Source organism: Trichosurus vulpecula, chromosome 2 (assembly GCF_011100635.1).
Source record: "Trichosurus vulpecula isolate mTriVul1 chromosome 2, mTriVul1.pri, whole genome shotgun sequence".
NCBI classification, from domain to species: Eukaryota; Metazoa; Chordata; class Mammalia; order Diprotodontia; family Phalangeridae; genus Trichosurus; species Trichosurus vulpecula.
In genome coordinates, this window is record NC_050574.1 from 284752374 (window position 1) to 284767989 (window position 15616).

Sequence of the window (15616 nt, forward strand, 5' to 3'; positions counted from 1 at the left end):
CCTTCATTTGAATTGGTGGGAAACCTTTTGCTGTCTTTGTTTTGGAATATTTCTCAGCTGTTTCTCAGCACTGAGGCAATCAGGAGTCATTGACTTATATATGGTGTGATACAGAGGATGGGGAACTTTCACACACCCAGCCTGGGTTAGGTCAGAGCCCTCAGGGCTCCGAACAGGATATAATTGAGGGGAACTTGGTGTTTGACTTTTGGGGCTCACTCATGGAAGGAGTGTTGAGACTCTGGGCAAGCCATTGTAACTGTCCTCTGGCTTTGATAATCCAGACAGATACTGGTGTTTCTCTGGTAACTATGAATTGTGATTTGAATCAGACAAGGTCTGTCTGTTGATGTTTGTAATTTCTGTTTGTATTTGCCTTGAAGTTCAGGGAGCTGATCTTTTCTCCCAGAACTAAGTGAATGATATATGTATGTTTAATTAAACTGAGATTGTTAACCCCTTAAAGTTGCTTTCCTTAGAAAAGCAGATCAAGGAATCTATGTTAGCAGCCCTCTTTGTGCTGGTTGTTGTTGGTTTTATACAGTCACAGTAGCTGCTAGCAAGATCGTTTTTAATCTGATTGTAGCTGAAACCTTCCATACAATCATAATAACAACAACAAATATTTATATAATACCTACTATGTGCCAGGCACTGTATCATGTGTGTGTGTGTGTGTGTGTGTATAGTCCCACCCATTAGAATATGAGTTCCTTGAGAGGGTGGACTGTGTAATTTTCCATTTGTATTACCAATGCTTACGACAGTGCTTTGCACATAGCAAGCACTTAATAAATGCTTCATTCATTCATCACCAAATATTTACTTAATATTCATAATATATAAGATATTTTTCATAAAGAAACACAAAAGGAAATATTATGACTCATGTTCTCATAGAAATTATATTTTAGTGATTGATAAAAGATATGTGGACAAATAACTGTGGTTTCAGGGAACAGCTTTAAAATACAATTAAAGAGGCATCTTGGTTTCCTATGCTGGCAACAAAGTCTTATGTTGGTTCAGAGTAGGAAGAGACCACTTTCTCTGAGGTTGATCAGGAGTTTACAGAAAAAGATGACATGAACTGAGTTTTGAACTAAGATAAAAAATAATCAGAAGAACTTGGGAGAAGAGAGCAGAGGGAATACATTCTAGGAGGGCATGGTAGAGCAAAGACACAAAGTTCGTAAAGTATAGTGCATGTTCAAAGAGAATAGTCCTGTTTGACTGGACTATGAGATGTGTAAAAGGGGGAAGAGGTAGTGGGAAATTAGACCAGTAAAGGTTGTTGTAGTTGTTACTTCATTCTTGAAGAGGATAAATGACACCGTGAGGGTGATGTCTTGACTTGCTCCTGGCTTAGATTTAAGTGAAGCAGAGCTGTGCAAAGTTGTCAGCCTCACTTTCTCCTCTAGAGTCATCAAAGTCCAGCGACAAAACAAAGGTCACAATGACTGGTGATGATCCACCAGTAAAGGCAGGGTGGAGCTGAATTTTAGAGGACCTTGCAAACTACACAACAGATTATGGACTTTATTTGGTAGATGATGAGGAAACATTGATGGGTTTGAGGTGGTAAATTCAGAGGCATCCTTTAGAAAACTTCATCTGGCAGAGTGATTTGGGATAAACTTAAAGAAGTCAAGAGACTAGGATTATGGAGAAGATTTGAAGGCTTTTGCCAGAGAGAAGAAAAGAAATGACAAGACCTTGAACCTGGATAGTGGTGGCATGAATGGAGAGAAGATAGATGAGGATAGATGTTAGCAATGTTGCAGACAGAAATGGAGGAACTTAGTGATGGTTAAACTGAGTTGGGGCAGGGGGAGGAAAAGTGGTCAAAGATGATTCTGCCAACATAAGTTATTGGAGGATAGTGGCATCATTAACAGAATTAGGGAAGATAGGAGGACATTTTTGGAGGAAGATAGTATTTGGTGGTTGATATTTTAGGGCTCAGGTGCCCATAGAACATACAGGTGAAGACATAAAGAATGAGAAGCATCGGTTTTCAGGGGGCTGGAACAAGAAGAAGTGACATTGAAGAAGACAAAGAAAGGGTGTCCAGGTAGGTAAGAGGAAAACAAAGTAAAACAAAACAAACCACCACAGTGTCACTCAGAGCAAAGGAAGAAAGAATTTTAGGAAAAAGGGTTCAATGGTATTAAATGAAATACAGCCATTCAGTTATCTTCCCATCTTCTTGCCACCTGCCTGCTACCACTGCCCACTGCCCTGCTTCTCCCTATCTGGAATTGCATCATCTACTCCAGATCTGTACCTCTGTATCCTGGACCTCCCAAATGCTTGCCCCAAGTCTCTCAGGGAAGTTAATTCACTCATTGTTTGAGTCCCTACCCTAGGGTCCAATGAGTTGTTTAGTGACTGGGTGAATGCAAACTAGAAAAAAATGTAACTTCTTTCATAATTCCTGGTTGCCCTAGATACCGGCCCATGCTTTACCTTTGCATCTCTTTCAACCATCTAGTTGTCTGTCCAGAGCATCTTGTCATCTGCTTGCCATGGAGCACTGTTCTACTTATTTTTGCTTTCTTCTCTTGTTCCATTAATTAAATAAACAAAATCAATAATATTCTTACTTTTGGAAAGAGTGTGTCTTATAATTCCTATGACTTTCGAGATCAAAATCCCCTTTCCTGGCCACCATTACCTGAATCGTTTGTATGACATTTACCATTGTTACCTACATACATATTCTAAATGTTATAATATGCTTGATTTAATGGCTTGATAGAAAAGAAAAGATAGTTCATAAATCAAGTTGAATTCAATTAATTCAAGGGACTTCAAGGGAATTAAACATACTAATACCTCATGAATCAATAGAAGTAGAAATCATGCTGCTTACATGGTTGGGCCGGAGAAAGGATAGTCTTTGTCACAAGAATGCAGATAAATGCTTCTTTGTGAGTTGCATTGGGGATTTTTGACAGACAGAGCTTTGTATCCACAGAATTTGGAGTATCTCAAGGGGTAGATCTATTTTGGGGTTATGAAGAATGATAGTGTCAGTGTCTTTGAAATTTAGTCTTCCTTCTGGCTTAGTTTTCAATTACAAGGTCTGGGAATTAGCTACTATCAGCATTTAAAAGTTTCCATTAGGTGTAGGGAAGGCACAAGAGAAAGTAGTTTGCTAAATCAAAAAAGGAATATTAAATGACAAATGGGGAAAGTAGGAATAGCTGTGCAGAAAGTTTATTGAAGAAAGTGTTTGGCTGATAAACAATAACATTTATTTGCAATGTGAGGATATGACCCAAATGACACTCATTAGCTAGGCTTGTGTGAAGCCGATTAGTTTTGGAAATTTATTATATTTCTGATACTATTTGTAGAAGTGTTTTTTTAATGCAAAAGTAGAAATCTGATTTGTTTTTAAAACAAATGTGTATTCTTCCCTTAATTGTGTTATTCTGCTTTCCCTATAAAATTACAAGCAGAAATCTCATCAGCCTAGAAAGCTAACAGATATTGGTTCTTTTAAATATAAGATAAGGTAAGATAAGCCCATCTTTTATTTTTTGAGGCAAATGCCTGGAAGTATACCCATTTAAAATGACTCCCTCCTCCCTGCCCCCTTCAATATTTGTCTTGATTTTCTCTGGTTGAGTCTTAAAACTGATGATTCGGGCCACATTGTTTTTGTTCTGGTTCAAGGTAGATACTTTCTTTTTCCCATATGAAATAGAGGATTAGGTGATATATGGCACAAAATATTTTCAAATGGAGACAGAACTCTGCTTGAACATGCTCTGGGTAAGAATTATCCATTTTCTAATTAAAAAAATGATAAGTATTTCTGAGGTCCCGGGTTTATGTCTTCTTCTTTCTTTTTTCTTTCTAGCATTTTTCCACATGTCAAATACCAGCTCTGGATGTTAGAGTTGGTGTAAATATTTTGACATCCATCTATGCTCATATAATACCTATGTCAGAGGCTTTTGCAACATGAAAGGCCAAAGTATACTTTGGAGGATTTCTTATTTCTCTGACTTGTAGCCCTTGCCTAGAAAATCTGTGAAACTCACTACCTAAAATCTGTTCTTATATGCATGCAGTTCTGTCTGTGCTTCTCTATCTCTCTCTCCTCTGTCTTTCTGTCTGTCTGTATCCCTCTCTCCCCTCTTTCTCTCTGTACATATACGTAGACATATGTTGGACTCCATATAACTACATATATACATGAAGGAAACATGATTTGTTTTTTTTTTAATTTTTTTTTATTTAGTTTTCAGCATTGATTTTCACAAGAGTTTGAATTACAAATTTTCTCCCCATTTTTACCCTCCCCCCCACTCCAAGATGGCGTGTATTCTGGTTGCCTTGTTCCCCAGTCAGCCCTCCCTTCTGTCACCCCACTCCCCTCCCATCCCCTTTTCCCTTCCTTTCTTGTAGGGCAAGATAAATTTCTACACCCCATTGCCTGTGTATCTTATTTTCTAGTTGCATGCAAAAACTTTTTTTTTTTGTTTTTGAACATCTGTTTTTAAAACTTTGAGTTCTAAATTCTCTCCCCTCTTCCCTTCCCACCCACCCTCCCTAAGAAGTCAAGCAATTCAACATAGTCCACATGCATATCACTATGTATAACCCTTCCACAACACTCATGTTGTGAAAGACTAATTATATTTTGCTCCTTCCTAACCTATCCCCCTTTATTGAATTTTCTCCCTTGGCCCTGTCCCCTTTCATGTTTGTTTTTGATTACCTCCACCCCCATCTCCCCTCCCTTCTATCATCCCCCCTTTTTTTTATCTTCTTCCTCCTTTTTTCCTGTGGGGTAAGATACCCAAATGAGTATGTATGGTATTCCCTCCTCAGGTCAAATTTGATGAGAGCAGGATTCACTCATTCTTCCTCACCTGCCCTCTCTTCCCCTCCTGCAGAACTGCTTTTTCTTGCCACTTTTATTCAAGATAATTTACCCCATTCTATCTCTCCCTATCTCCCTCTCTCAATATATTCCTCTCTCATCCCTTAATTTGATTTTATTTCTTTTAGATATCTTCCCTTCATCTTCAACTCACCCTGTGCCCTCTCTCTCTCTCTCTCTCTCTCTCTCTCTCTATATATATATATATATATATATATATACATATATATATTATATATACATACACACACACTCACATATACATATATATATATCCATAAACATATATATGTATATATATATATATATATATATATATATATATATATATGCATATTCCCTTCGGCTACCCTAATACTGAGGTCTCATGAATCATACACATCATCTTTCCATGTAGGAATGTAAACAAAACAGTTCAACTTTAGTAAGTCCCTTGCAATTTCTTTTTCTTCTTCTTTTTCTTGATTGCCTTTTCATGCTTCTCTTGATTCCTGTGTTTGAAAGTCAAATTTTCTATTCAGCTCTGGTCTTTTCACCGAGAAAGCTTGAAAGTCCTCTATTTTATTAAAAATCCATATTTTGACATGGAGCATAATACTCAGTTTTGCTGGATAGGTGATTCTTGGTTTTAATCCTAGCTCCATTGATCTCCGGAATATCGTATTCCGAGCCCTTTGATCTCTTAATGTAGAAGCTGCTAGATCTTGGGTTATTCTGATTGGGTTTCCAGAATACTCAAATTGTTTCTTTCTGGCTGCTTGCAATATTTTCTCCTTGATCTGGGAGCTCTGGAATTTGGCGACAGTATTCCTAGGAGATTTCTTTTTGAGGTCTATTTGAGGAGGTGATCGGTGGATTCTTTCAATTTCTATTTTGCCCTGTGGCTCTAGAATATCAGGGCAGTTCTCCTTGATAATTTCTTGAAAGATGACATCTAGGCTCTTTTGTTGATCATGGCTTTCAGGTAGTCCAATAATTTTTAAATTATCTCTCCTGGATCTATTCTCCAGGTCAGTGGTTTTTCCAATGAGATATTTCACATTGTCTTCCATTTTTTCATTCCTTTGGTTCTGTTTTATAATATCTTGATTTCTCATCCAGTCACTAGCTTCCACTTGCTCCAGTCTAATTTTTAAGGTAGTATTTTCTTCAGTGGTCTTTTGGACCTCCTTTTCCATTTGCCTAATTCTGCCTTTCAAGGCATTCTTCTCCTCATTGGGTTTTTGGAGCTCTTTTGCCATTTGAGTTAGTCTATTTTTTAAGTTGTTGTTTTCTTCAGTATATTTTTCAGTATTTTTTTGGGTCTCCTTTAGCAAGTCATTGACTTGTTTTTCATGGTTTTCTCGCATCCTTCTCATTTCTCTTCCCAATTTTTCCTCTACTTCTCTAACTTGCTTTTCCAAATCCTTTTTGAGCTCTTCCATGACCTGGGAGCAGTTCATGTTTTTCTTGGAGGCTTTTGGTGTAGGCTCTTGCACTTTGTTGACTTCTTCTGTTTGTATGTTTTGGTCTTCTTTGTCCCCAAAGAAAGATTCCAGAGTCTGAGACTGAATCTGGTTGCGTTTTCGCTGCCTGGCCATATTCCCAGCCAATTAACTTGACCCTTGAGTTTTTCAGTGGGGTATGACTGCTTGTAGAGTTAAGAGAACTATGTTCCATGCCTGGGGGGATGCGCCAGCTCTGCCACACCAGTGCTCCTCCTTCCCCAGGAACCCCCAGCCCAGACTGGATTTAGATATTCACCAGGCTCTTCACTCCTGCTCTGATCTGCCACTTAATTCCTCCCACCAGGTGGGCCTGGGGCCAGAAGTAACTGCAGCTGTAGTTCTGTAGCTGCCCTACTTCCGCTGCCCCTGGGGTGGTGGCCAAACCACAAACTCCTTCTACTCCCGCAGCTTTTCCCACTAACCTTCTCTGTTGTCTTTGGTGTTTGTGGGTTGAGAAGTCTGGTAACTGCTGCAGCTCACTGATTCAGGGCGCTAGGGCGCGCTATGCCTGGCTCATCGTCTGGTTGGTCCGCGCAGCGCATGCTGAGTTCTGCTCTGCTCCACTCTGCTCGCCTCCCAGCTCCATGTGGGATAGACCTCACCCAGAGACCATCCAGGCTGTCCTGGGCTGGAGCCCTGCTTCCCTCTGCTATTTTCTGGGTTCTGCAGTTCTGGAATTGGTTCAAAGCCATTTTTATAGGTTTTTGGAGGGGCTTGGCGGGGAGCTCATGCTAGTCCCTGCTTTCCAGCCGCCTTCTTGGCTCTGCGCCTTTGATTTGTTGAAAGATTGTGGAAGACAAATCAGAATTCTTGGGAAATGAACAGAACCAATTAATAAGCAACTTTATCCTAATGATTATGTAAATAAGTTCCTAGGTACTTAGAGTGTCATATGCAATGATTCTTTTTCTAGCAGACGGTTTTGGATGCTACTCTCTGTCTACTAGACTTGCTGATAATTTCATATGAAATCTTCCCCTTCTCCATCTCCAACACTCTCCTTTAGTGAGGGGAGGGGATGTACCAATGCAGTTTTCTCAGCATAATAGTTGGTTAGGCAAAGCAAAGTAAAATAAACCAAACCAAAATCATTCTGTTGAAGTCAGCTGGAAGAAGCTTCCTTTGTTGTAGGCAAAGTCTTTGTCACTAAGGGAAACAGGATTTTGCTTTATAGCAGAATGGAGAGGGGGGAAGTAATGAATTAAGAGACAGAGGACTTTGGTTTAAATCCAGATGTCGTGGGTTACTTAATTCTTCTTGGTCTCACTATCATCATCTGAATAATGAAGCTCAAGCCCCTGGAGTAGAAATCTCTAATATTTACTCCAACTCTAGATCGTATGGTCTGGCAAAAGTTACAGTTTTGTATACCAACTCCAAAAATAATATACTAGACCGAATTATTCCCCTTTTCTATTGCCCTGGCTTCCACAGCAGGTTGTAAAAAGAAGGATTTTCATTTATTTTTTAGCTTTCAACAAGTCATTTTTGAGAATCCAGATCCAGATATGATGCCAACTCTTGACCAAGCTCCCTCTTCTGATACCTGGGAGGGCTGTTTCTCTTTCAGTATAGGATATTCACAAATTGCTCAGGACCTTTTAAAATACTCTGACCACTTCTAAATTAGCTCTTTTAAGTACTTGACTAAAATTATTGAAATTATCATTTGCCCAATACTCCCCCAAATCTCTGCTACTAACTGAAAGTATAGGCTATTTTTTTTTAGTGTTGTATGTTGGACACTGTCTTTTCCAAACAACATTGTCTCCTCCCCCATAAGAATACCTTTATTATCCTCTACTCAACAAATGTTCAATAAAGATGTCAGAAAAGGTAATTTCATCTAATACATGTAACATTTCATTCACCCTTATGATATCTAACAAGGAAGAATGTTTAGCACATTTATGTGTAACCAAATTGGTCTCTAATTGATTTGATTTTTATTGTGTCATTGTGTACTTTCTCTGGGTTCTCCTTTCTTTGATCTATGTCCTTCTGTTTTTCTTAATTCTTTGTATCTTTATTTCCTGGCATTATGATATTACATTACAGTCATCTACTATTTGTTTGACCATTCTCCAATCCGTGGCACATACTTTGTTTCCAGCTTGTTGCGGCTACAAAAATGCTACTATGACAAATTTTTGTATTCACAGGGACTTTCCTTCTGCTGCTAACCTCCTTGAAGCACACCACTATTAGTGAGATTGACTGAATCAGAGGATACAAGTAGAATGGGAATTTTTCTTAAATGATTCAAATGTGTTTTTTAGAACAGTTAGGCAAATTTGAAGTTCCATAAAAATTGTATGAAAATTCTCATCTTTTTACAACCCATTTAATCTTGACTATTTCTGTATTTTGACATTTCTGCCAATGTGCTAGGTACGACATGAAATCAGAGTTGGTGTTTTCTCTTGTTATTAATTATTTGTAACATTTTTCAAATGATTTACTTACATTTTTCAGTAGAAAACTATTTGCTTTGACCACTTATGTATTTGGGAATATCCCTTACTCTTATACATTGTTCCAATTAATAGCAGATGGTAGTTTATTTCTCATTTGAATTCATTTTCTGAAGTTTTGCTTAGGACTTCGTATTATGTTAATCTGTGTATTTTTTTAAATAGATAACTAACAATTTCCTCTATGTTCTATTTACTGGTGCATAGTTAGTGTCCTATAATTCTCTTCATTACCTTATTGTTATGAAATCACCTTGCTTTAATTTTTTTAATATTGGCAATTTGATTTTCACTTTCTTTAAATAAAATGAGCTGATAACAATTTATTGATTTTGTTAATCTCTTGAAAACAGTTTTGTTTTATTTATTAGTTCAGTAGTCTTTCTATTTTCAATTTTATCTGTCCTTAGATTTCTTTTTTTTTATGTTAGGGTTGTCAATTTGTCAATTTTTTAGTTTTAAAAAATCGTAATAAATTAACTCCTTTAATCTTTCTAAATCTTTTTTTTGGCAATAAAAATTTCCCTAAGGTTTACATCAGCTGCATCCCATAAATATTATGTTGTCTTACCATTCTCTTTTAAATAATCATCTAGTCTCCATTTTTGTCTACACTTTTGTAAAAAAATATTTTATTGATTTTTTTGGCTTTATGTCATCTGTTACCCCTTAAATCACCCCTTTCCTCCAAGTTCTATATTTTTTGTCCCTACTTCCTTCACTGATTACTGTATTTCATTATATTTAAAAATCCACTTAATATTTCTGCCTTTCTACATTTGTAAAAGATTGTTTTATGTCCTAGTATAGAACTGATTTTTGTGAAAGTATCATCTAATGCTAGGAGGGAAGAGAAAGAGGCAATAGACATCTAAATTTTTCTAACTATTCAATTTCTTTCTAGTTTAGCTTTTTGTTGCATTAACTGAGCTCTCAAAGAGGCATATTAAAGTCATCTAGAGTTACTGTATAGCTATCAGTTTCTTTGTTCAATTAACTTTTCCTTTGAGAATTTAAATCTATTTAATTATGATATTGCCTAAGAATAATGCAATTTCTGTTTGTTTCTGACAGTATTGATATTTATTGTCATATCTCAAGCAATTGCAGCTCCTTTTTAAGATCATCAAAATAAATTTATTCCCACACATACTTTTCATTCCATATATGTTTTTGCAGTTTAAATGTGTTTTTATAAAGCAAGTAATTATTTGATTTTGTTTTCTTAGCCATTCTGCCAATCTTTATTGCTTTATTGGGAAGTTTAATTCTTTTACATCTAGTATTGTAGTTTTTGATTTTGTGTTTTTCTACATTAGATTCTGCTATATTATTACTTTTTTCTCTTTTAGAATGGCGTTAGGTCTTTAAGATTGGCTTTACTAACAGAAATTTGACCCTACTTTCCTCCCATTATCTTAAGCCCTAATTCCTTGAATCTAATTTTATTTTCATTCTCTCTGTGTTTCTTTCTTTGTTTCCCTCTCTTTCTCTCCTTTCTCAAATCAAAAAAGGGTATGGTCCAGAATCTTCCCTTTACCACCTCCCACCACCACAATCCTAATCTCTTAGTATAAATAATATTAATTTCTTGTATGCTTTCCAAAAATATTAATTCTATACTCTTTTCTCCTAGGTTTCCTTAGAAAATGATCTTTCCATTCGTGAGCTTTGCAGAAAAATGTTCTTCATTTTCTCTATCATTCCTATTTAAGGCAAAAAGCCTTGTCCCCTGTTTTATCTAGACCAATTACTAGTACAATTAGGGATCTCCATACTTCTTTGCTTGAATATCCACCCCTGAGCTGTCTATTTCCCAAAATATTAATAAATGAAGGAGACAGGGGAAGGTACTAAAAGAAATATAACAATTAATTTCTTTGCTTAGAATACTGGGACATGAGCTCAACCTTGCATTTATCACTTGTACATCAAGGTGTCATCTATATCATCTATATCCTCTCTGAAACCCTGTGTATACCTTCTACTTGCCCTTTGTGCCAGGCATGCCTAGGGATTCAGATTCCTCCTTTTCTATTGTGGGATATAGTCTTAAGTAGAGCCTCACATGTTCAGAAATGTGCCTGAAATGTCTCCTCTCGATGACTGGAACCTGTAGTGAGGCCTTTGACTCTCCACTATATTCCACAGGAAAACACTGTGAAGTTTTCAGAGAACATTCCTTATGTACAAAAGGAACTTCATTCCAATCCTCACACCGAAGATCTACTCCCCTATTCCCTTCCAACTTTCTCCCCAGATCTTTTAGGCTAGACATGTCCGTGCTTTCTTCATTTCCTATTTGAAGAAAGGACCCTGCGCATACTTAGGTCTGGAAAAATTAATTCATGAATTAGGTAACATGAATTCTAGTCTAAGAGATATAAATTCACCTTATCATCCTTCCCCTCTTCTCTGTTCCTATGACATTCTTTTTAAAGTTTATGAAAAGATACTTTTTTTTCCTTTTCTCTCAATGATCTCCAAACAAGGTGAAAGTTACAAAATGCAATAGAAAGATATAAGCATTTGTTTAACTGCTTGGTCTTTTCCTGCCATATAACCTCCTTTAACTTTTTTGCTTCTTTTGTTGGATAAATGTTCATATCAAATGGCTAGCTGACCTTTGATTTATTCTGAAGGAAAGGCTCAGATTCTTTCCTCTTGTTGAAAATCCATCTTTTTCATTGTTTCATAGCTTGGAAGAATGCTATTTTAGAGAAAAAATATTTCCTTGCTTTTTAATATATTAGTTTGTAATTTCATCTTGAGTTCCAGAAAATGAAGGTATTACTATTTATCTCACAAGGTTATTGTGAGCCTCAAATGAGATGTAAATAAAGTGCTAGTGTTTTGGAAGCATAAGACACTATATGGCTATTATTTTTACTGTTGTTGTTATTAGACTAATGCTGTGATTTCATTGGTTTGGGGTACTTCTGTAAGGTCCTTCCTTTAAAAATGTAAATCAGCACTTTCTCTGAAACTTATAGCCTTAAAAAGTTTATTGGGGGGCGGGGGGGTGGGGCACGGAGCCAAGGTGGCAGCCTGAAAGCAGGGACTTGACTAGGGCTCTCCCCCAGGACCCTCCAAACACCTATAAAATGGCTCTGAACAAATTCTAGAACTGCAGAACCCACAAAATAGCAGAGGGAAGCAGGGTGTGAGCCCAGGAAAGCCTGGATGGTCACTGGATAAGGTCTATCACAAGGAGCTGGGAGCAGAGCAGAGCCCAGCAGGATCCATGCCTAGACCAACCAGACCAGGAGGCAGGCAAAACAGGCCCTAGTGCCCTGAATCAGTGAGCTGTGGCAGTTACCAGACTTCTCAATCCACAAACACCAAAGACAACAGAGAAGATAAGTGGGAAAAGCTGTGGGGACAGAGTGAAAGGTGTTTGCAGTTTGGCCACCACCCTAGGGCCGTGGAGGTGGTGCAGCTACAGAACCACAGATAAAGTTGCTTCAGGCCCCAGGCCCACCTGGTGGGAGGAATTAAGTGGCTGATCAGAGCAGGAGTGCAGAGCCTGCTTAAGATCTGAGTTGTGGTTCTGGTTGGCAGTTCTTGGGGGAGGAGAAGCACTGGTGTGGCAGAGCTTACTGTGTAGAAATAGCTCTGAAAACAACAGTGCAGCTCCTCAAGCTTGGGGCAAAGTACTTTCTACTCTACAAGCAGTCACACCCCGACCAAAAACTCAAGGGTCAAGTAGTTGCCTGGGAACATGGCCAGGCAGCAAAAATGGACTCATATTCAGACTCAGACTTTGGAATCTTTCTTTGGTGACAAAGAAGACCGTAACATACAGCCAGAAGAAGTCAACAAAGTCAAAGAGTCTACATCAAAAGCCTCCAAGAAAAACATGAACTGGTCTCATGCCATGGAATAACTCAAAAATGATTTGGAAAAGCAAGTTATACAAGTAGAGGAAAAATTGGGAAGAGAAGTGAGAGTGATGTGAGAAAATCACGAAAAACAAGTCAATGACTTGCTAAAGGAGACCCAAAAATACTGAAGAAAATAATACCTTAAAAAATAGACTAACTCAAAAGTAAAAACAGCTCCAAAAAGCCAATGAGGAGAAGAATGCCTTGAAAGGCAGAATTAGGCAAATGGAAAAGGAGGTCCAAAAGACCACTGAAGAAAATACTACCTTCAAAATTGGATTGGAGCAAGTAGAAGCTAGTGACTTTATGAGAAATCAAGATATTATAAAACAGAACCAAAGGAATGAAAAAATGGTAGACAATGTGAAATATCTCATTGGAAAAACCACTGACCTGGAAAATAGATCCAGGAGAAATAATTTAAAAAGTATTGGACTACCTGAAAGCCATGATCAAAAAAAGAGCCTAGATATCATCTTTCAAGAAATTATCAAGGAAAACAGCCCTGATAGAGCCAGAGGTTAAAATAGCAATTGAAAGAATCCACTGATTGCCTCCTGAAAAAGATCCCCAAAAGAAAACTCCTAGGAATATTGTCGCCAAATTCCAGAGCTCCCACATCAAGGAGAAAATACTACAAGCAGCCAGAAAGAAACAATTTGAGTATTGTGGAAACAAAATCAGAATAACACAAGATCTGGCAGCTTCAACCTTAAGGGATCAAAGGGCTTGGAATATGATATTCTGGAGGTCAATGGAGTTAGGATTAAAACCAAGAATCACCTATCCAGCAAAACTGACTATCATGCTCCAAGGCAAAATATGGATTTTTAATAAAATAGGGGACTTTCAAGCTTTCTCATAAGGGACTTACTAAAGTTGAACTGTTTTGTTTACATTCCTACATGGAAAGATGATGTGTATAATTCATGAGACCTCAGTATTAGGGTAGCTGAAGGGAAATATATATATATATATATATTACACATATATATGTTATACATATGTGTGTGTGTGTGTATATCTATCTATCTATCTATCTATATGGAGAGAGAGAGAGGGCACAACTCACAGGGTGAGTTGAATATGAAGGGATGATATCTAAAAAAAATCAAATTAAGGGATGAGAGAGGAATATATTAAGAGAGGGAGAAAGGAAAAGATAGAAGGGGGTAAATTGTCCCACATAAAAGTGGCAAGAAAAAGCAGTTCTGTTGGGAGGGAAGAGGGGCAGGTGAGGGAGAATGACTGAATCTGGCTCTTATCAGATTTGACCTGAGAAGGGAATAACATACACACTCATTTGGGTATCTTACCCCACAGGAAAGAAGGAGGAAGGAGATAAAAAAAGAGTGGATGATAGAAGGGAGAGCAGATAGGGGGAGGAGGTAACCAAAAGCAAACACTTTGAAAAGGGACAGGGTCAAGGGAGAAAATTGAATAAAGGGGGATAGGATAGCAAGAAGCAAAACATAGTTAGTCTTTTACAACATGAGTATTGTGGAAGGGTTTTGCATAATGATACACATGTGGCCTATGTTGAATTGCTTGCCTTCTTAGGGAGGGCGAGTGGGGAGGGAAGAGGGGAGAGAATTTGGAACTCAAAGTTTTAAAAGCAGATGTTCAAAAAAAAGTTTTTGCATTCAACTAGGAAATAAAATACATAGGCAATGGGGCATAAAAACATATCTTGCCCTACAAGAAAATAAGGGAAAAGGGGATGGAGGGTAGTGGGGTGACAGAAGGGAGGGCTGACTGGGGAATGGGGCAATCAGAATATGTGTCATCTTGGAGTGGGAGGAGGGTAGAAATGGGGAGCAAATTTGTAATTCAAACTTTTGTGAAAATTAATGCTGAAAACTAAAAATATTAAGTAAATAAATAATGATTTAAAAAAAAGTTTGTTGGGACACAGAGATTAAGTGACTTGCTCAGTGTTACACATTCAGTATGTGTTAGAAACAGAATTTCAATTCAAGTCTACTAGATTTAGAGACCATCTACCTATCCACTATATCATGCTGACTCTCATATGCCTCCTAATTATCATTACCAGATAAAACAGTCTGATCCTGTTGCTTTCTGCTCCATTTCATTAGAAAACTTTTAAATCTTTGTCTTATTTCTACCTTTTGAGGATATTATCTCCCATATCATCCTCAAAGAATGAGACACTTCAAGGACTTAATCTTATTCATGAATATATAAGTAATAGCAAGTGGATGGCAAGCCCAAGAACTCATTTGCTTAGGATATGGAATTGATGAGAAATTCAGATTGAAAACAAGACCTTTCATATTTGCATCCTATTATTAGTAACTCAAAGATGTTTTAATATTAATCTATTAATTAATAGATTTGCTATTACAACAAAACTTCCAACACTCACCAGCTCTGATTTTAGAAATCTGCTCTGAAAGAAAAAGGAGGGAAATTGTTATGATGATGATATCAAGACCGTCTCCTCTAGGGCACAGACTGATCTGACATAAGCCATAAAAGGGTAAAACTAACACCCTTAGCTCCGTTTGATTCCAGGCAAGAGTCATAGTTATTGGCTAACCATGTATCGAAGTTCCACATTATTCACAGGGTACCATAGTCAGGCTTGGAAATTAACCAGGTGGGAAAGTTTACTGTTCAGAAAGGAAAGAGCACAATGAGAAACTGAGTCACGAGGTTCCTAATTTTGCCTACACAAGGTCATCCCCTCAGCTTTTCTCAGGGACAGACATCCACTTGTATCAATTCTCAAACTGTACTCCCTTTGGGCAGTACATCACTTTCCTCTTGAATAGTAGACTATTGGATTAATGACAATCTGGACAACCATATCTGACATAAAATTGAGAACAATATCAAATTACAATA

General features: G+C 37.5%; 1 pseudogene; it reads right to left on the minus strand.

Moving 5' to 3' along the window:
- The window catches only part of LOC118837019, a 78909-nt pseudogene extending 71980 nt beyond the window's left edge, over nt 1–6929 (minus strand).
- Between the last annotated feature and the right edge of the window lie 8687 nt (nt 6930–15616).